This window comes from Lineus longissimus, chromosome 7 (assembly GCF_910592395.1).
Source record: "Lineus longissimus chromosome 7, tnLinLong1.2, whole genome shotgun sequence".
NCBI lineage: Eukaryota > Metazoa > Nemertea > Pilidiophora > Heteronemertea > Lineidae > Lineus > Lineus longissimus.
The window spans coordinates 9,715,279-9,738,751 of record NC_088314.1 but is presented as its reverse complement, the minus strand read 5'-3'; the positions used below and the strand labels follow the sequence as shown (position 1 = coordinate 9,738,751).

Sequence of the window (23,473 nt, the reverse complement as noted above, 5' to 3'; positions counted from 1 at the left end):
TCATACATGGCAGTGAGATTGATGAGTGATTTAAATATTTGGTGGTTGTTTTCGATCACCAACCGCAGAAAATTATGTGTAATCTGAAAAAATGTCTTTCCAGATTTACGAAGAAAATCTAGTACATCGGTGTTTAAGTTTCAATTAAGGATACGTCTAGGTAAGAAGATGATTGACGCCGAGTTGGACAATTTAGGTCTCTTTCCTTACAGTCAGACATTTCCTTTATCTGTTAAGATCAAACCAAACCCACTATTAAATTGTCCATTGGTTTAGATAGCAGACAACCACTGTACTCAACTGAATGAGGTTTTGGTCGCTAGTCAAATCCTATTTTTCGGCATTGAAAATATTTTTGCAGCGAACAATCACAAAATAACCCCCCCCCCCCCCCATGAGGTTAGGACATAAAGATTTATGGTTATTATCAACAACTTTTTCAAATTTTCCTATTCTATTTCAGCAAATTTCCAAATAAAATTGGAAAGTGATCAAACTTCGGAAAATAATATTAGACCGGCAGCCCAGAGCATTTTGGCTAAACGAACAAGGTACCAACATCCGAGTAGAGGAACATATGCTATGTACCCTAGCATATTCAGATATGGACGTCTGCCGGGTTCCCTCTGCTGTTTGTGGCCCCTGGGGGCCCAAACAAGGGACCAAAAACATTGGCTCGATCAAACATTGGAGATACCATGTGAAACCTAGTTGAATTGAACAGCTGCAACTCATCGAGTCCTGATTCGGTATTGCCATACAAATTGTCCTCTGCATAAGCCCCCCCCCCCCAGACCCCCCATAAGGGTTCCAAAATTTCATGCTGGATCAAACATTGGAGATACCAAACAAAACCAATTTGAAATTAACAATTACACTCTGCTGAGTATAAAATGCCCAATGCCAGACATTTTGTCTGCTGCATAAGGCCCGCCAGACACCCTCCGAAAATTGGGCCCTGATGACAATATGATAGAATTAAGCTGGAGCATATATCAAAGGTACCACATGGAAGTAAGTTTAAATGAACTGGTACATCAAACAAATTATAGATTGACACCTGCCAGATGAATCTTTCTCGTATAAAACTTCAAAAGGTAAGTGTATTCTGCCAAAAATTCTCTCATTGCCATCAGCAGAGGGTAACAACGTGGGAGGGAGGTTCTCCCTGACCAAGGTGTCACCATAAAGCTATTTTTCCATACTGGTCCTTTTCTTTATTCTTCATTCGACATGTTATTTTGTACGTCAAAAAGAGGTGGTTTTGTTCTTTTTTCATCTTATCCATGCTCTATGCTTTATACCACGCTCTACGATGCGTGAAAAGCCAATCACCAGGGCAAGGAGAGAAGGCATGACTGCTTTGGAGAATGGTGGAGGTATGATGGCTGGTTTGACAAAACCTTAGAGAGCAGTTAGAAACACGAGCCATCACAGACTGCTAAATAGCCCCTGTTTATTGTGGCGATGAAAGCAAACTGGTCTAGTATACGTGTGAATTTCAACGTATTGAGATTTTGGATTTGTTTTAGGACAGTACAATGTGGCGTAAATTAAAAAAGCATTGCATGCGTTGTCGTATTCTGTCCGTTCGGTTTGTTAAAGGGGGCGCAAAAAGACGATGCCAAGAGTCATTTGCATTCTTTGAGGTTTCCACTACATGAAATTACGGTTGCGGCAACGCACGCAATTCATACGGCTTTGTTATTTTACGCTCCACTGCTCGCCCAAACACCCAGACAAACCATTCAAGCAAATTCGCGTTCGGCGACAATATATATATCTAACTCCTACACCTTTATATGGTAGGTTACCACTGAATGAAATTGCGAGAACGCACGTGCACGCCTTTGCTCTATCATGCTTCAGTTCACCCAAATCGAACCAGCAAAAGCTTTTGCTTTGCGTCATTTGAAGTGGATAAATGCGATTCCGACATCGCAAGTGGCAGTGCACCATATACCGTGCAGAAATAGTTATTGTATTGGAATTTTTCGCAACATCGCGTATGTTGGCATTCTTTCAGTAAAAACCGACCTCATCCCTGGACTTCGACAGATACATGAAAATAAGAACTCCTTTGCTCTATCATGCTTCAGTTCACCCAAACCGAACCAGCACTTCAGATTATATTGGATGGAGAAATAATGGAAATTGCAAAGTGGTGCACGCGGCATAGAAGTTAAGATAAAACCTTTCAGTTAATGCATGAATGTTCATTGGAAAATTGCATATAAATTGTATAAAAAAGGTATTTTAGGGAGGTCTTCTATAAATCGAGTATTTAAAATTGGAAGAATAGTCGAAATATGATTATGGAAGTTTCTTAAGTAACTTACCTTGAAATGACAAGATCGGTAAATTGAAATAAGATTGGAAATTGGTAGTCTTCGTTGTGATCTTGTCGGCTGAAAGTTCCCTGGGTATCTGCATGCTCTCGGGAGAACTGGCTTTATAACACGAATATCAGGCAGCAGGGCGGCAGAAGATTTATGACGGTTCCTTCCATTGACAGGTCGACTGAGCTAGTACAATTTAAAAACCAGAGTCAGGCCACTAGACATGACTCCTTTCGTGAGCCTGTCAGCCCTGGCTTATTTTTTGAGGAACTTTTGTGTTTTGTAGCTCACCAAACGGTTATTAGCGGTGAGATATGAGGTAGGCAAGTTTCGCAGCGGTTTTGCTGGAAAGTTATTGGTCTATTGGAACGAATCGGTTGTGGATACTATGCTGCCTTGATGCAGAACTCTAATTCCGGGATTTATTGAAATGGTTCTCTCTCTGGTCATTCAACAACATTCCTAAGTAAATTATAAATATATGTAACAATAAACAGATGGAGGTCCTGCAAGTCTGGGAACGTTTGGCCAAAAAAATCCATGACGATTCGGTAAATACCTCTTAAAAGGTACATTCTACAAAATTAGCATACGTCGGTGTTGCCGGTGGACAAGCCAATTGATTACTTACCTGCTGGTTGAATTTTCCTCTTTAGCATTGGGACAATGTTTTTCATCTAGCTGTGGGGATGTACTGGTTCCCTTATAGCTCGCCAGGGTAACTATAGTTAACCTGGTGGATTGTTCGTGGAATCCGGGCATCCTGCCGCGAGTCTACCAAAACTGAAAACATCATGTGACCGGCTATCATTGGCTGGCCCTTATAGGGCCTATATATAAACCAGACCACAGGGCGCCCATCTGAGAGAGAGAGCGAGACCGAGGAAGAGCCACAGGGTAAAAAGGGGAAATAAGAAATACGCCAAGGCCTTTTAAGAAGACCTCCCGAGTCTTGTAACACATCCCAAATAAAGAGCAAGGGGTAAGTCCCAAATTTCGTGTTACTATCTTTCGTGGTCGGATGACCTTGCTATTAACGTACATTAGGGGAAGGATCTCTGGAGACAGTCGGTCGAGCATCTGACCTCTGCGAGGCCGTGGATAACCCCCCCCCCCCCCCCACCCCAAACGTGACGGCTTGGGGCGGTTCACGCCCTGTACGTTACATACCCGAGAAGGTTTGGTTGCAAGGTTTTACTTTAAGGTGTATAATATGGTCAAATATTGACAGAAACAATGGAATACTATGATATATAACATTTTACTTTAAGGTATATTCATGGTAAAAATGTTAACCGAAACAATACGATTATGCTTAGATCACTAACCTTTTACTTTAAGGTGTATTCATGGTTTAAAATGTTAGTGAAACTATTATGAAGTAGGAAAAACCATCTGCTAGTGTTGATAGCACAGGATCTGTTGCGCCTGTAAATGCTGCCGACAAGGAATTGTAGCCGGTTTCTGTAAAGGGTACAATGCAATGAGGAACCTGCACAACAAAACCTGCCAATAGGAGCCCTGCAGGCAAGTGGACCATGGTTGTACTGAGAAAGCGATTTCCCGGGTCAATGATCTTTGAATATTTCATTCCTTGATTACTCTACATGGGGAAATAGCACCAAAAATGTTGTGTTATTGGTCCTTAATTCTATTTTGATGAGTTTTAGGGAGAAAATCAACAAAACTTAATGCACTGGAAGTGCCGGTACCGGTGCGGCCATCTGGATTTTTAGTTCTGCAGGTTCCTCATTCCGTGTGACTACATTTTCGGTGCTGTTGCAAGGGTCTAGTCTGTCTTGTCCCTTCTTTTGATCATGTCACCTCGATAACCAGGTGACTCCAATAGCTCCCAGTGTCGGACCGAGTAGGAAATAGTTCAAAATACTCAATAGTAAATAAACTGAATACAATACTTCTTCTACATCATCATCATCATGTCCCGCAGCCATGCGGCCATTGGGGCGACATTAAGCTGTTAAAGATGCGACACCACGCGGTTCTGTCCTCGGCGAGGGGTCTTCCATTCCAGTGCGTCACGTTATCCACCCGCTCTTTGGAAGGCCGCGATGGCGGCTACCTCTACTGAGCCCTGCAAGATGGCTTTTGCTAGTGTTCCCTTGGCTCTCGTGGCATATGGACGAACCGCCTCAGCTTACATACTTATACAGGCGAAAATGACGATAATATAAGACAACTCTCGTTCGGGAACGAATGCAATTCTTCTGTATTGGGATATGCCGACTGTTCTAGTCAGGCCTAAGCCAAGTGGAGCTCGGGCATGAAACATCTCCATGTTTCCCGTATTTCAGTGTTAACCTTTTTGTTTCCCTATTCACGACAACCATTCGATGTCTGATATATCATAGGGGAAATTTTCACTTACAGAAACACAGAAAATTATACCGAGTTTGGTCTCGAGAAGAAGGAAACAAGAAATAATGACCTGAGAATCTTCTTTTGGATAAAACCAGTTACTGCGTCTCCAGTATCCCTTGCCACTCCACGTCAAGAGAACAAAATTAGGACGAGATCATAAAATGTGGACTGAACAGTCGAACTTCGGTTCTATTGGACTGAAGAACGTTTTCACAGCCTGGTAAAACACGGGCCTCCTTGCGAGATCTCATGACGAGGCAGCAATCCAACCTTCTATCAGGAATTGGCGCAGGCGCATATAATGACCTGGGACGAGGCTGTATATTGTTAACCATGATAAGAAGAAGAAGAGGACATGACCATGGACTAACACACAGAACACTTTATTGCTCCAAAGATGTCTTCATTCGTACATACAAATGATATCAATAGTTTGATTATATATGGAACTCTGTGCGTATATATATATATATATATATCGTCTTTTTTTTCCTTCAGATCCGAGCCCCTTCAAAACAATTCCAATACAGTGCTGGTGGTCGGTGGTGTCCAGTGGTTGACCAGCAATCACATCAAGTCCTTGGCCGCGACATTAGACAAGTTGGGACTGTCTGGTGTCCGTGTCATGATCAAATCATTCGGGGCAGGGTTTCACCAGCCAGTCGATGGTATGAGAAGCTTGTCACTGGCAAGTAGGTCAAGGCCCACGCAGGAGGAACGAGGCGATGAAAGGACGCCTGCAAAAGCATGCGAGGGCACAGCTGATACAAACAAGATGTATACATGTATTGATCGACGGCCATACGCCGGTCGAAAAGTGTCCATTTCCGTAGATTTATTTGGGTTGCATGGGTTCACATTATGTTGCGGGCTAGAGATGTGGCCAGCTTGGGCGAAAAGGATATTTTCTGTTGCTTCGGCTGTGGTTCAATGGCGTCCTTCAATCCATGACCGTACGTCCTTCTGCGGATGTTCTCACCTCTAGTAAGATGTTCAACCAGGGATAGTATTTCGATGGTTTCGTCCTGCACACTGACTTCGCGTATGATCGATACCGCTAGTGCGAATCGTACGACGGGGACACACGTACTTCATTTGGTCGGAACTGATGAATATACCGGCCCTGACCACCTAAATCCCACACCCAAGTTGTCCCTTTGGAGAGATCCAGTCATGAGAATCCTTATTTAGCTGATTGTAGTAGTTTGGTGATGAACTGTTATGCCAAACACTTACTTGAGTCTGAAATGTTATCTGAATTGTTACTTAAAGCATGAGATCACCTACTTGTTTGGTCGTTGAAACTACTCAGGTGTCTCTCAAGGAAAGCTTCATCTACATTATGGTTTTGACTTGGCCATTCACAACGTAGATCACCTTGACCTCGATGCTCGTTTTTACGTTTCAGAGTGAGTTTACGGTGCTAAATAGGGTGAATACTGCTCTAGTCCAGACTGCATCCAGCCATAACTATGATGTGATAGACACTTTTCCGATTACCATGTCAAGGTTCAAGGACTTCATGCAAGGAAAATGTGCTTGCCACTTCCATAAGATTCGAGAGCTGACTGATGAAGGGTTCCTCATTCCAGAGGGCATGCGTGTTGGTACGACAACCGGGAGATATCACGTTGAAGGAGAAATAAACAAACTCTGTTCAGAGATGTTGATCAATAGTATATGTTCAGAGAATAGGTGACGAAATCGAAAATAAGAGTATTTTTATTCGTAGGAATATCAATTAGAAAAAGGAGATCGGTTTTACGATTGACGATTTTCGCCAAATTGAGTACCAGGCCGCTGCATATCAAAATGTGCGAGGTGGTAGTTCAACCATGGGCTGGGCAACAGGACTTCCGCACAGCTGCAGCTTGGTGCGGCGGATGAAAAGACAGGGATTGTAGCTTGTAAATGCAAAGTACTTGGGCATCTAAATCGATCATGAACAAATATGATTATTACACTCGAAAAGTTTATTAGTAAAAATAACCAGAGTGAAATCTGGAAGTTCATTTTGCACACTGTGAAATTAGTGAAATAGTATTGAATATAACCAGTAAATAGCTGTTTTTGGTCAAAAAAGGAGTAAATAACTACCATTAAAATTAATTTGAAATTGTTAAAACAACACATTTCACAGTCGGTGCTATAGGATAATCAGAATAGTCTATGAAATAGTTATTTTCACTAATCAATTTGAAGAGGGTAAGGTTGTGAGAGGAAAAGATTTGAAAATAGCAAATAAAGTTATCATGCATACAGTACCATACCGAAAAAACAAAACAAAACACAAGAAACGGAATTTAAAAAAGATACAACATTGGCAATTCATAGTTTTACCTCATGCGCAGTGAACACGTGTATAATGCGTATAATTCTGTTATGTATCCGGTTGAGACAATTCATTGTACTCCTCCACGAATGTCAGAATACACGCATAATTCGTGTATTTTTATTGTTAAGAGCGGTGTACGCGTTGGGGTGTTATACAGGTCGTCCTGGTGAATACCGGTATCGGGTGCCATTTTGAAGAGGCCTCTTGGGGTGCCATATATTGCATGTATTATAACTGGCTATTCATACTCCATGAACTCCGTGTTAATGTTTTTGTATGCACAGGTCGTCACAGTCATTGGCTGAAGATCTGTAAGCCTCACCAGCGGGTATTTCTAATGTTTTGTTAGTCAATGTTTCAGGGCGGTATGGGGAGCGGCGCTTTGCATATTGTGCATGACAAGTCACAATAAAGGGACCAGGGCCGACTTTCATTATCAGAGAGGATAGGCTACCGGTGTACAAGGGGACATCCCGTATATACTATACTGTATAAGCTTACATTGTGTGGAAGACGTTTGACTGTCGATGTCAGCCAAAAATATTTTATAATGAAACAGTTTTGATATACAATGCAATTTAAAAAGTCTCTACGGGGGATAGCTACATGTATTTCATTGAATCATTATGTTTTTATTTGTACAAGAATAACTACTGTTTTATAGATAACACCGTGATGTTTCTTTTGTTAAAGACATTATTTTGAGTGAAAAGTTATCTTTTGTGAGTTTCCGGTAATTCGATAGACCAACGAGGCTATAGTTATTTAAGTTGCTGGGGAGCTCTTCATCTCGAAGTAGACCATATAATAAGCCGACATTCGGCATGTTTCTCTCCGTGGCCGGCAATATTCATATAACGTCCCTATACAACAGGAGATTCCCACCGATGGGTGCTTAGAAATCCATGAAACTAGTTTTACATATTCCCAAGCAGACTCGACCACAAAATGATATGAGTCGAAACATGATATTGTGCCGTTTACATGCACTTTAAGCTCCAGGGATACCAGTATCAAGAACTACTACATTTGTGTGCTACCAAAGGCTATGAATAGTAGTGATGGTTGCTCCCTATGAATGTTGATAAATTCGTTCAAACATTTTGGGGAAGTTCTGTTTAAAACTGTTTACTCGGAAATATACATGTATAATTTGCACTACAACGACACGGAATAACATAAAATTTGCTTTGTACCGCAGTGAAGAAATAAATAGAAGAATTTTCCAGACGTCTATTTATTGTAAGGTATTAACATACACAATGATAACCAATTTAATCAAACATTTCGAAGAATGCGAACTTTATGTGACTCCGATACTTTCCATATGGTATCGTTGTGCCAGGGCGTCCTATCCGTAAAGGCAACACGTGTTGTCTTTTGGAATTACGCAGTTATCAACATTATGTTCGCAAACATGGCCTGGGAGGCATTCGGAAGTCTTTGAACAGGCAAACCAGAGCGATTTCCACCTGAAACATTGATGGAAAGATGAATTAATTCTTCTTGATTATGTACACTCTTAAAGTGGGTCTAGGCAGGAGCAGAGGGGTAAAACTGGCCATTATTGGGTGACTAATAAGCTCAGTAAGGGCGAAATGTCATATTTGGTTCACCACTACATGAATAGTGAATAGTTTTGACGTACTTTGAGATGCGAGAGGTCCCTCTTGGCGACTTTGTGTAACTTTATCTTGCCTGCCTAGCTGCTACCTATAGTGTCCCTTTAAAGCTTACATAAAAGAGTGTGCGCGCAAACGGCACATAAAAGCGGTGCAACGTGCATATACAATTTCTAGCGGTATACCTGTTCCCTTATCCGGTTAACACTTAATGTGAATATACATTAAGAAGTACAAAGATATTTGATAGTCTTAAACAGTTCATTTCTATTTACAACGGAACTGTCCCTGTTATCTCTCCAGAACATCAGGTCACGAATCACACCAGCAGTTACGCAGATGTGAATTTCTGTTTATGATAAAGGGTTTCAGTGATACGCCGGTATTTATTTACAAGCAAGTTTTTACTAAGTGAATGCGCTTTAAAGTTTATTCCGGTGCGTAATAGCTCAAAAATATGTTGTTTTCATCAATTAAGATCGTCGTGGTTCCATAACTTATTGGACGCAAAGAGCGGATTGCAATGCTTTTCATCGTAAGACGCACCGCGTCCTATTTTGATCCCGGCAGTCTTCCACAATCCCGACTGCCTATTTGTCGTCAAGGATTCATACGCAGCCTTTGGTGCATACTTAGTGCAAAATTCCGGATCACCGCTCCAACCATTGCAACTAGAGCCACTCGTCACAAAGCGTTGATGAGATTTTGGATCGAATTTGCAACGGACACTAAAATGATGTTGGAATTAATCGCAAAAAGTTTATAAGTTTTACTCACCCTCTTTTCTTGAGCGCCTGCATTTGAAAGTCGCTTTCCATTTCTGAAAAATTTTTTACAGTTTCTAATTCATGCGTGGGATCAATATCATAAGCGTTGTAATCAAACTAGATTCACAAAGTGTAAAAATACTATTAATACTATGTCATCCACCTGGGGTACAACACTAGTTCGGCTTAACTTACTTCCGTTACCCCATGCAGGCCATAAAGAGAAATAACATGTAAAATGATTGCATTCTTTTTGGGACCTTCGGTACTTTCGATCGTGTAAAACCCGTGCAATGTTAATCCGATGCTACCCCAGCAAGAAGTAATACGTTATAAATGCCTTTTATGAGCATGCAGATGAGCCATCCGGCGGAAGTATGCGATCACGTGAAACAAAACGCTTGGGGTTAGAATGACCCGTGGCACACTGCAGCCGGCAGATGTATGAGGTGGAACAAAACGCCAGGGGGTTGGATGGCCCATGGCACACTCCAGCCGGCAGAAGTATGAGGTGGTACAAACCGCTGGGGGTTGGATGACCCATGGCACACTCCAGCCGGCGGAAGTATGAGGTGGTACAAGCCGCTGGGGGTTGGATGACCCATGGCATACTCCAGCCGGCGGAAGTATGAGGTGGCACAAGCCGCTGGGGGTTGGATGACCCATGGCATACTCCAGCCGGCAGAAGTATGAGGTGGTACAAGCCGCTGGGGGTTGGATGGCCCATGGCATACTCGAGCCGGCGGAAGTATGAGGTGGTACAAGCCGCTGGGGGTTGGATGACCCATGGCATACTCCAGCCGGCGGAAGTATGAGGTGGTACAAGCCGCTGGGGGTTGGATGACCCATGGCATACTCCAGCCGGCAGATGTATGAGGTGGAACAAAACGCCAGGGGGTTGGATATCCCATGGCACACTCCAGCCGGCGGAAGTATGAGGTGGTACAAGCCGCTGGGGGTTGGATGACCCATGGCATACTCCAGCCGGCGGAAGTATGACGTGGTACAAGCCGCTGGGGGTTGGATGACCCAGGGCATACTCCAGCCGGCGGAAGTATGACGTGGTACAAGCCGCTGGGGGTTGGATGACCCATGGCACACTCCAGCCGGCGGAAGTATGACGTGGTACAAGCCGCTGGGGGTTGGATGACCCATGGCATACTCCAGCCGGCGGAAGTATGACGTGGTACAAGCCGCTGGGGGTTGGATGACCCATGGCACACTCCAGCCGGCGGAAGAATGAGGCGGTACCAGGCGGTACCACCTGGTTTCAAAAGTTACTAACGGTCAATGGCCGCCGCAGAAACGTACGGTTACACACTAGAAATTTGATTTGATTTTTGAATATACGGTTTCACTCGACAGTATGGATAGGTTTCATTATCATCAACCGTATTTTCATAAATTTTGAATTTATTCTGTATATATGGGGTAAAATGATGAAGTTTCAGTTCAAAAGCCTAAATAATGTGGAATCATGGGTCAAAATGAACCAGTCACGGCCTAAAAGTCAATTCACGGATCAAAATTGTCAAATCTCCCAAATCCTGAAATGATCATGGTCAACCCAGGTACAACGAAAATATGCCATCAAATAAAAGTGAAGAAACACGTGTCATTAAATATTAATGGACCTCTTTTAATTAATGTATACGAACATGTCCTCTTTCTTCGGTGGTCCTTTATATGGTTACATTCAGGGTCTACTTACCAGAAGCTAGGCTTTGAACAACCAATGTAATGATGACTGCAACAACGAGACACTTCATCTTGAGCTGAAAAAAGGACCATTATTTTTTGAGTGCAACACAGACTTGTCCGTGGTGCAACACACTTGCATATTTTTAGTGCCCAACCCCCTATACCGAAGTACATGTACATGCTATGTAAAAGGTCTACGCCGTTCGATGAAAATTTGAAATTTGTTATTGAATTTGAAAAGTTTCAGATGTGTGAATGCAAACTCATCGTAGATTTAACATTGCCGTTGTCGCTTAAAACTACAGACACCAGTAAATACAACTCTGAAAATATTTTATTTTGAAATAATGTTATATATATTTATAGGCACTGAGTTGTGCTGCTTTCAATGTACATTTTACTCTATTATGGGGACCGGCTGCGAGTCATGTGCCAAAGGTCGGTCCACATAAAACATTGTCCCCAAATCGCTTTATAACCTCATGAACGATGTAGAGCCAAAATATTCCGAATTGTCCACATAAAATTTCTGTTGTTCCACGTAGTTCCAGAAGATGCCTATCCCAATGCAGTGGCGGCATCTATGATTGACCTATTTACGGTGAAACCGAAGAGCGCCAATGACGTCACACGCAAAAATGGAGGGAAATTATGAGCGCCAGCGTTTCATATCATTGCCAGTGTTTCTGCGCTATGGATTCGTTCGCGGACATTTTTCCAACACAAATAAAATAAATAAGGTAAGTTTTCTTTGATTTTCTTTTGATTCCCAACTGAAATGGTGTCACCGAAGTTCTTTACCTCATTTCTTCTTCAAAGCCATTTTTCAATAGGCCTTCAATGCGCTGGTTGTGGTAGCTGAGAGTTTAGGACAACACTCGGGTAAACCGCAATGCCAGGCTTAAAATTGTAGTAAAGAAAATTGTACTTGGCTTTGACTTAGTCCTACAAAGTAGAGGATCTATTAGACCATAAGCAAACAGGCTCACGACACTGCAGTTCTTTGATATACAGGCTTATATTCAAGGTAGGCCGACATAGGAAGTAAGGGGGGGGGGGGCGGGAGTTAATTAAAATGCATCATCCTGCCCAATTGAAATGTGATTATATGCACTGCTTGGTGGTTCCCAAAGAATCATTCCGATTAAAACCGAGTTCTGGTATTAATAAATCGGAAGCTAATCGCTGATAGTGTCACAAACATTTAAACTGTTGTGCTTGAAGGTCCTATGTCTTCTGTCACATAAATAGGTAAGGCTGCAGAACAGGTGCCACATAACGCATGTTATATCGGCAATATGGCTATGTGGTCCTCATCAACCATTTTCACTCCTTTATGTTGAACTCCGACATTGTTTTGTTTTTTCGTGATAGTGTTGTTGATCACTCAAAACAATTTCATTTGTAAAGAACAATTTAAAACGGCGTTAGCCTACAGTTGTGATTGAGCTTGCATTACTTAAATACCCTTAGACTACCGAGCCTACTTATACCGCGTGCACCTTGACCGCCGAGGTTTTGCATCGTATCAATTTGTAGTCTGTGCAACATTTACTGCGTTCTTAACCCTTAAAGTTGAGGACGTTTTTTAGGGCCACCAGATATATGACATCAAAGCACATGGAATGAGTTTTCTTTAATTTAGCATGTTGACAATACTTCCGCTCGAAACTTGCCCTCACTGGTACAATTTCTCTATTTCTAAGTTAGCTATGGTCCAAATAAGCATGCTCATTAATGGAAAAACCTTCCGTATAGCTTCACTGTAATTAACCTTTCTTAGTAAATTTGCCCTCAAGCTGCTGCTTAAAATGAAATTGCACATGAGTTTCTGACCAGTTGGAACTTTTCAACGAAAAAAAAACGTATTTTTTATCTTCCCAACGATCATTTTCGGTTGTTCAAATGTGTCTTTTGGCCATTTTCTTTGAAATACGTCAGAAGCTAATCGCAGATTTCCTCGGCCTGACATTAAACGAATTACTGTGCTTGACGAAGGTCCTATGTCTTTCAATATAAGTCTGTCACATAAATAGGTAAGACTGTAGAACAGGAGCCACATAACGCATATGGCAAGCCGTTCGTCCAATAATTAAGAAAACCTAGTTTTCTTTTAAAAAACCTGGTTTTTTAACAAGATAACTTGGTTTTTTTAATCAACCTATGCTTTTTCGAAGAAAACCTAGTTTCATGGAAGAAAACATGGTTTTCTTGAAGAAAACTACGTTATATGCAATTCTTTTTCAAAACCAAGTTTTTAATGGAAAAGACCAGGTTATTTTTCATAACCTAGTCTTTTTACCTCGTCCCTGTTTGGCCTGAGCATGGCAGGGGAGAGGTTGGATTTTGCTTACCCGGGTTAGCAACCCGGGCTACGGATTTACGCTTACTCTGCATGCGCAGTGAGCTCGTCGATCGCACATGTTGAATGCATGACAGGAGGATTTTGACAGGAGAGATCGAATGTCACAATCAATAGTAAGTTTTCTTTCTCACTTTGTGCTCGTTTTTTTTTTCCTTTCCAAATAAAGAGACAGCTGCCGCAGGACATTGTCAATTTCCCTGTAGAATGTACCCAGGGTGGCTTGAGAAGCCCTCTCAGCACGATTCGGAATGGCCTGAACAACAAAGGAAGTTTCCAAAACAGTCAACAAGATGGTCAAAACCGCTAGGACAGTAAATGTTCTAAAAGTACAAATACGCAATGAAGCGGAATGCATGGTATGTACTTGACGATGATATTTGAGCTAATGATTCAACAATTATGACAACGATGATCGCTGTAGAAGTCATGAAATAGATGCAAAAGAATATTTTCGTGCGTGAGAAGGAAGAATTCTTTCGTGAGAAGGAAAGGAACAGACGTACCAAAGGCCGCACAACCCGGGTAAACTGCGGTGGATCGCCAATCTCGCCCCAAAGGTCACGCGCGTGCTGAGGGGACGGGGTAAAAAGACTGGGTTGTTTCGAAACCAGGTTTTCTTCTTTCGAAACTACGTTTTCCTGTTAAAAAACATGGTTTTTTTGTTTTCTTCAACGAAACTATAGGTTATTTTGGAAGAAAACCAGGTTTTTATGATAAAAACATGGTTGTTTTAATTATTAGTCAAATGGCTGGATAAAAACATAGTTTTTTCTTTTTTCGAAACTTGGTTTTGAAGAGAAATCATGGAACCTACACTTTATGCAAAAAGAATAAGTTATTTTTTTAAAAACCTAGTTTCATGGAAGAAAACCTGGTTTTCTTCAATAAAACATAGTTTTCTTCAAGAAAACCATGTTTTCTTGTTAAAAAACTTAGTTTCATTGAAAAAAACTAGGTTTTCTTGAAGAAAACTATGTTTTTTAAGAAGAAAACCATGCTTTTTTCAAAAAAACTAGGTTTTCTTAATTATTGGACGAACGGCTTGCCATAAACGCATGTTATATTCGACCATTTTCACTCGTTAATGTGGAACTTGTTGTATTTCTTATGACAGTTATGTTGACTGTCTAGCTTTTGTATTTCAAAATGATTGCCTTTGTTGAAGCGCAATTTGAATAGATTCACCGTGCTTGTAATACACAATTAATTTTCTCCTACAAATACCCAGAATACCGAACTTATTTAAACACATTTTCATCGCATGACAGGAATAGTCTTACCCCAATATATAGTGGTCGTGTATATCTCGCAGAAAAGCTCTCAAAAATCTTGCTGTCCTATCGACCATTGCCATTTTCCATTATGATATCACACGCCAGCAGTAATGAAAAATAACCTGAAATCGCACTCCTTTCGAAGCATACACTTTTTTATTTGCAGATTGAGTTCTTGGTATTGTGTATCCCCCCATGTCAATAATGGAGCATCTAACTGAAGCACGACATGCTATCATTTTCTCGTGCCCAGCAGCTTTTGCAACAGCTTTAATTTTTTGTTGTAACATAGAGGATATCGACATAGAGGAAGCACATAGTGAAGGATTGTTTGTCATTTTCTTCCACGATGTACTTCAATTCCTCGATACCGTAACATATCTGTGTGGTTTGCCGAATGTTTCCTTTGCTGCTTCAGTTAAATATTTGAACTAAAAGGTAACTAGCGTCTTACTTATCTGAGAACAAATGGTTCCAAATACTTAGTTAGTAACTTATAGTTTCAACATTTTTGTCCAGTTCCTTTCGTGGGTTAATTTGCACATTATACATTAAAACTAAGATGGAGCAGAGACTTTCAAAGGCTGTGTATCTTTGTTTCAATTAAGGAACATAGAGCAAGGACCAGTCTGATGTGGGCGTTTTGTGGTTTCTGCATCTCTAAGATGAGTTCGGTTTACTCTATTTCTTAATTTTTTTCTTTCTGTGGTCGGGAAAACTGGATATTTCTCCGGGCGGTGGTCGCCAAACGAAATTATGAGCTAAACAGCTACTTGATGGTAGTCTAATCTTGACATGACACAGCTGCTCCTAGGTCATATAGACTCAAATCGATTGTTTATCGGAAGTAGCTCTTTTTACATGGCGGTGGTTCCTCTTATTTTTGAAGTATACCAAACTTGAGATAATAGACACTTTCAGCAACCAATGTCATGTACGCGAAACAACTATCGGACGCCCATCAACTTATTATTTTAGTAGACGAATTTTCGCAAAGCCCCCGAACCACGAACGCGAACGCCAATCCATTGTTCCACATCGCAATGAGAACACGAACAAATGTTATTGAATCCCCCCCCCCCCACCCAAATGAATGACATTTTTTAGTGTAATAATCATGAATTCGCAGGTATTAGATCATCTAATAATGGCTTTGAAGGAAAGACTTGAAAAGTGGCTTTTCGGTATATTTCACTAACATAATACTGAGGCCGGGTGACTTATAAAACGATAGTTACATCCTTTGAATAAAAGTGTAATTATCCCAATATCAGCGTTGCATGACCATATTTACTATGCCGAAAAGGTCACTCGTAACTAGATGATGTATTTGATATGTAAATTGATGACGATAATAATAACAATACTACACGATGGCAATGGTAAAATTAGCAATATAGACAGTCCACAAAACGCCCTTTGGCTTCTCAAACTTGACCTTGAAACGTGTGTGCATATACTCTATCCCGGAACTATAAAGGCGGACACAGACTACCATCTATCTAAAGTGTTTTAATTGATACCACCCCTTCAGGCAACTTCCATGGCAGTGTGTCTGGTCCACAAACCTTTCTTTGCAAAGTAATTTGATACCGGGGAGGTACTCTGCCAAGTGTTGGCCGCTGAGGGAGACTGCTCTATTCTCACCAAGCAATTTGTTTATCTTGGCCTGTTGTTGACAGGTGTGTTGGTATCTAAACTGAGTTGGTCAATGGTAATGACCTCAAAATAGGTCTATTTCTGGTGTTTTGAGTGATACCAGATTGCATTCCTGTGTCTGAAGATGCTGTGTAGTGGGCATTTGGTCAGTAGTATCTTGTATACTGAATAGAAGAGGAGCTCTGGCAGATACTTGTAACATATCTACGGCGGAAACCTTCAAATTCATAGAGCTGGTACAGGATCGACCAGGGATATGTCACGTCTAAAGAATACAAGTACAAGCATATCAAATCCCTAAATAAAATCGAAATTGCCCTTCTCTTCCTCTGGACAAGCACTGTCAGCATATCAACAGTAGCCATCTTTGTATTTTCCCTCAAGAATCATCAAGGTCAAGGGGATTTCATTCTTGGGTAGCCCACCGCAGATGCATGGATTCAATTAAAATAGAGAGTTAGATGTTTGAACAACTTAAACGGATGAGTTTGGTACCACAAACCTCCGCTAGGCGCTAGCGCATCAGCGCCTAGTTGGGGTTTGTGGATACCACGTCTACTGCGCAAACCATGTGCGCATACCATGAACGTAGTTTTGCTTGGATGGAAACAATGACTTTTGGAAGTGATTGGATGCAAACAATCAGAGTTCGCGTTTTCATGGTTTGAAAAAACGTTGCTGGGATGCAAATAATCAACATTAGATGAGTACAATTAGATTGTATACAAATAATTTCGTGCATACTTTCATGATTTGAGACAATCAGTTTGTTAAAGTGATGGTTTGGAAATAATGATTTTGTGCGTGATTGTTTATCATCCAATGCAATGGACAATTTCCTGGTTTGAGAAACCATGACTTTTTTAATTTTGATTATTTAACAAACCATCATTTCGAGACAGTTTGATTATTTGAAACCACGGATATTCAGAAAATGTATTATTTGAAAACAATGAAGTTACGTTGTTTGATTGGATGAATATAATCAAAAGAGAGCAAATTCATTGTTTGAAACAATATCGATAGGAACAGTAAATGGTTTGAATACAATTGGAATAAGCAAATTTATGGTTTGGAAATAATCTTAACTTCGTTCACTCATTTATTTCGATATAATTTGCTTATTTCAAATAATTTCGTCAAATAATTTAATTCCCACATGGCGCCTCATAATACACAAGGCCGAAATTCTATTTCGTCGAAGAACTGAATACATGGCATGTCGAGCAGTTGAAAATATGTTACGTCATGTCGTTACATTTACTAAAGGGGAAAACGTCCTGAATCACTGTCCAGCTTGACTCATGTTTACTTGGGGGAGGGGGGGGGGGCTGGATCATGTAGATCAACATTTTCCGAGCACCCCTCAACAATAAGGAAAAATAAGTTCCCCGCCAACCGTGCGCAAGTTCAAATTGGGACAGATCAGGTACCTGGTAACACTGGGTCGATCGTTGTTGGTGACAGCGAATCCGAATACGCGGAGCTGGACCTCAGCACTCATAGTTTGACAAGTATTAATCATTCGCTAATTGAAGCTGTCCTTGTCTTATCACCTCCTCTTAACCGCGTTAAGTGGAGTGACGTTTCTCTGGCGTTGCTAAGGGATGGTTCTGCTGAAATATCGTGATCGTCTCAACGAAAAGCCACGTTGACAATTGTTCTAGTTAAAAGTTTTACTTGGATTAAGGGAAAGAGATAACATCTCTAAGGATATTTAACATAACCTATAGAGATTACGTGCATATTAGAATACGGGGAGGGAGCTTCCTATATGAGAGGGCATGGCATTCTATTTCACCGCGGGGCATCGTTAGATTTTGAACCGTCGCAGAATTTTGAAATGTCCTAGGATAGAATTTCCGGGGAACAAAGGATTATATTATGTGCTTTGATCTCTGAGCTACGGTCATGGCCTCTATAGAATCATATAATCCGTCAGAATACAATAGGGTCTGACTCTTTTTCCAGGGGGGCATTTTCTAGTTCTACACCGGTCGTGCCTTTTGGTGCCTATTTGGGTTTTTTTATTGGGCAAAGCGGATTTTTTATTACGAAATCGCTTACTTGTCATTTCACCCAAATGTAGACATGGGATATAAGTCCTGGGTCAGGCACAAGAATGTTTTTGATAATAAATAAGTGGTAATGTCTTTGTTGGAGTTGAGAATGGTGTCAGCGTTTGCATGGGAACTTTTAATTTTGCTTCTTTTCGATAACAATTTCCTGTTGCTATCAGATATATTCCCGCCAAACAAATTGTCATAAATGTGGGCAGAACTGAATGGCAAAAATCTCCGCGTTATGTAGAGGGGCCTATCACGTAAATGCGTGTCTACCATTGGCGCATAGGCGGCCTCCAGTCTGGAAAAGCACTGCGGTGAGTGGCTGCGTCCCCATAATTACCATATCCGGAAATTATAAAGATCAGCAAACCGTCATCACCAACGACATTTGACTGATTTTACATCAAAGTTATACTCTACACGGCACGCCGGTGTAACATCTGTGGTTGTTTCCCATGTGTCAGTGTTTCCAAACAATAGGCAGCTAGAGAGACCATGACTTTTCAATAGGGGGGATACACAGAAAAACTCGTCAATCTATTTTTGAGCGTTCCCAAACAATGAGGGGAAACACTCAAAAACAGAAACACTCAAAAACAGAAACACTCAAAAACATTACACCGGTAACAAAGGCTTCACAGTCTTCAACCCTTTGTCAAGCCTGTGTTGACTGGCGTGTCCGTATAGCGTATACCTCGATGTCGACCCAGTCAAAAAAGTTCATGTCCATATGACATTAAACTCTTCGGTAAGCCTAGCCCAACAAATTACTCTTTATGTCCAGCATGCGAAGATTATTGTAAATTATTTGCGTTGTTACTCAGCGCGCCATGCGGGTTTTCTGCGTTCAGTGAATGGCGTGGGGAAAGATTAGCAAACCGTGCAAACATGTTAGTTACATTTTACCCGTCTTGCTTAGTTAATATTGAGTGTTTTCAGGTGTTTGCTAATGTAGTTATCATATTATAGCGACACCGTTTTGTGTTGGCACTTTTAATTCTATTCTACGTTTATCTATGATCACTAATGCATGTCATCATTCATTGCAATTGATGGATTTTTTGTTGATAATTTCAGGACAATGGAAAAGAGAAGACACCGCGGATCAAAAAAATCGACCATCGTAGACAACTTCGCAAATGCGGAGGACCCACCTGGTTTTCAGAAAGTGTTTATTGATGAATACATGTATATTGGTTAGTGACGGGCTGCTTCCTGCTGCATGTTTTCTATGCGACCGGTCCACACAAATCATTCGGCCAGGAGTAGTTTTTCCAATGCTGGATGTCTCTCTGGTGCTAGACTTTTGAAGCCAACCTCTCTGGCTTTCAGAAGTTCACCGATTGAGAAGACATTTGCCTTTTCAAAAACACTTTACAGAGCTGAACCCAGTGGAAATGGTCAGTTACAAATATTTACAATGAAAGAAATGCATCAGAATATATGTATTGTGGTGGTAGGAATCTAGGTAATTCTAAGCTATTTTAACAAAAGCCCTTACAGGCCTTTTTGTCTCAAATTAGCTTAGAAACCCCTAAGAACCAGACACCACAATACATATATTCTATCATTCATGAGATTCCCAGTGAAGCGTTGCAATGAAATGGTCAGTGAAATGGTGAGGGAATACTAGAGTTCAATGGGTTAATGTAATCATGACTTACTGTATTCCAACAGAAAGTACACGTCAATAGCTTTTTTCCGTGCATTTTACCTGATATATGATGTTGGCACTGTTCACTGCATGTACATAATTTTACTAGTAAATAAATAGAAAATGGCAACAGGATATTTATTAAATACCGAAAGGGCACATAAGATTCCACTTGGTTTGAAAGCTGAGAGGCAGCATCATATCATTACTCATAACCCATCATCTGCTAACCCCAAAGAAACACTGTATGTTAGAATACCTGCATTGCGAGAGAATACATTCTTTGTACCTAAATCTCTTTATCTGTCTGCTGATGTAACCATTTCTGGTGATTCTAAAAATAGTGTTGTAAATAATCTTGGTAGAAACCTAATCTCAAAGATGGTGGTTAAGTGGGGAACAGAGCAGATATTTGACCTTGACGAATACAGTCATTATTCTACATTTAAAGATCTGTGGTTTACAGAAGAAGAAAGAAATGATAGAGTTTTTCAGGGTATTCAGTCAAAAAATCTTAGAGAATTAAGATCAGGAGTCGCTGAAGCTGATGTCACTGGAGAAACAGCTAATGAAAAGACTTTAAAGAAAGTGTTTGACAAGAAGTACAAAATACCATTAGATTTTGAACTATTCCATCATCATGCTCCATTTTACAAGTTTCCAATTCAAGAAGATGTTATCATTGAAATAACTTTAGCACCAAAGGAGGAAATCATAGTCACCACAACCACAGCTAGCATGGGCTACAAACTAGAGAATATTTGTTTTGAATATGATACCGTAGCCAACAAAATGATTGCTAGTCAATTGAGTAACAAGTACAACTCTGGATTCTCAATATTTTATGATTGGGTAGACCATTTTAAGACAGTCAATGTTACTGCTAATGAAACACTAATTAATGAGAACATCAACTTTCCAAGAATGTCTATTAAAGGATTATTATTACTATTTGTGTCTGACTATGTAGATGGAGCTAGAGATTCAGAGAAGTTTGAAAACCCTAACATAAGTAAAGTGCAGATCACAATAGAGGGTGTTGCCAATCAGGTGTTCCCAGAAGGAATGAGAATGATGGATCAATGGGAGGAGATCAAGAAACATTTTATGTCTGAAGATTTGAAGAAAACTCATGACTGTAACATGACCATGGAAAAATACTATGGTGATTCTAATCACTATGGTTTATGGTTGGACCTGAGAACTTCTGAGGATAATCGTCTTCACGGATCAGGAAAGAAGCTCCAGAACACAAAAGATGGTATTCAATTATCTATTACAAAGAAATCTGGAAAGGGACCATACAAAATGCACATATTCGTGGTTTCTGACGCCCAGGTAAACATCCAGAATTCTCAGATTGCTTCACTCCAACACTGAGGTGCTGCAAGAACAAAGTTCGCTCCAACACTGAAACAAAGTTCGTACAACACTAAATTAAATACTGAATACTAGATAAATGAGTTTTACTAGTGATTTTCTAAGTAATTAAATGGATACACCAGGAAAGAAAGATATCATAAATACACTGTATCAAAGTTTACTGTTGGCATCAACAACAATTGGTTACTCTATGTTACTGAAAAGGTTCTTGAGAATCAATATTGGTCCCCCAAGTCAGGCCAACCTAGAGGAAATTCTTAAACTGGGTGGAACTGTAGCTATTAGTAATGGAACATTAGAGTACCTTTACGATCAAGGAATCCTACCCAGAAATATTATGAAGTAAGAATAATTTACTTATTTGATAAAAGGTAAATTTGAAAACGAAAATTTGCTTAAGTAAATGGTTACTGTAATGAACATAGATTCAAGTGACTATCCAGATCAGAGTTCAAGTGATTTAACAGTCAATCTCAAGACTGAAATTCAAGATGCATGTAGCATCACTTTAACTTTTGCAGTAATACCTTGTACATTCTACAACATAAGTGCAGCCAGGGAGAATAACCGAATCAAAGTTAAGGGGTTTGATGTGGCAGAGATTACGCTACCAGATGGTCTCTATGACCTACAGAGCTTTTCAAAAGTATTTGCGGATAAGTTGAAAGAAAATAGTATGAGTAGAGGTGCTGTCAGATTTGACCTTGAAGAACCAACAGGTAAGGCCATCTTACACTTCCTAAAGAGAAAAAATGAGGCGCATTATCAGATCTATTTTCTTGGTAAAAGTAATGAATTATTTGGCATGAAATCAGAATGGCCTTATCCTTTAGACAATAAAAGTAAGGATGATGTTGTAAGCGAGAAACCCATCAATTTTAGACCAATTAACCATTTTGTTTTTCACTGTGACATAATCGAATCTAATAGTGTATTAAGTAATGGTGAAGCATCTGATGTGCTAACCACAAGACCAATAAAGGAAGCTAATTTTGGAGATTTAATAGCATACACATTTGAGAAACCAATAGCAATTCCCTGTAAACCAAGATTCAATAAGCTGAATATTCGCTTAACTGATGAAAAAGGTGACATCATCGATCTTAATGGTCATAATGTACAGTACCAATTGGTATCAACTCGAGCTATGCTCTCAGGGACACATCATTGAAATTAAAATTCATTGGAATTAAATGGCTGGCATTGGCATGTTATTTGGATCTGCAATAATCAATGGATTAGCATTCACTGGATCCGGTTACCTTTTTAAAAAACTAGACAAGAATGGCTATGAGACTGAAGTGAAAAGACATGATTTGGCTCAGGAGCAATTACAAAGAGCTTCAACCGAATGGGAGGAGCATAGGAAAAGTACCATTGACTTCGTTAATCTTGAATTAAAGAGAGAAAGAGACGCTTCTATTGATCTTAACAATACTGATTCAGCACTTACTGTTTACAATCATTTACATCCAGAAAGAACTATTGTACTACCTCAGCGACCACAATTAAGTGATTACTACCAACCTAGTGATGAAATGAAGAAATACGAGTACCTATGGATTATCCTAGGACTTAGTGGTTTAGGGTTAATAATTTATTATTTTACTAGGGTTAGAAAGACTAAGACAACTGATGAGAAGCGGGACTAAGATTTTTGATGTGAAAGAGTAAATCCAAATGGATGTTGTAGTCTAATGATCAGTTTTGATCCTTTTTTCATCTTAAGTTCTTCTATGTAGTACTGTCTTTTCTCCTTAGGAATAACACTGTTTTCTTCTAAGGCATCTTTCATGGCTGATTCATCCTTATTAAAAAATAATACTAAAATTCTTATGTTCTCTCTGTAGTCCTTGACAACTGAATTGTACTTCTGAACTAGTAACCAAACAGTGAGATTGTAGTGCCTGCCGGAAAAGGCAAGATTAC

At 40.2% G+C, this 23,473-nt stretch overlaps 1 long non-coding RNA gene across 1 annotated transcript in view; it reads right to left on the bottom strand.

Annotated features, from left to right (window-relative positions):
• Positions 1-7,977: 7,977 nt before the first annotated feature.
• LOC135491479 (uncharacterized) overlaps positions 7,978-23,473 on the bottom strand; it is a 31,528-nt gene continuing 16,032 nt past the window's right edge. Inside the window, exons 2-4 of the long non-coding RNA XR_010447833.1 lie at positions 11,154-11,217; positions 9,453-9,495; positions 7,978-8,525 (exon numbers count right to left, since the gene is read on the bottom strand). This is a non-coding gene — a long non-coding RNA (uncharacterized LOC135491479). The remainder of the gene's footprint in view (positions 8,526-9,452; positions 9,496-11,153; positions 11,218-23,473) is intronic.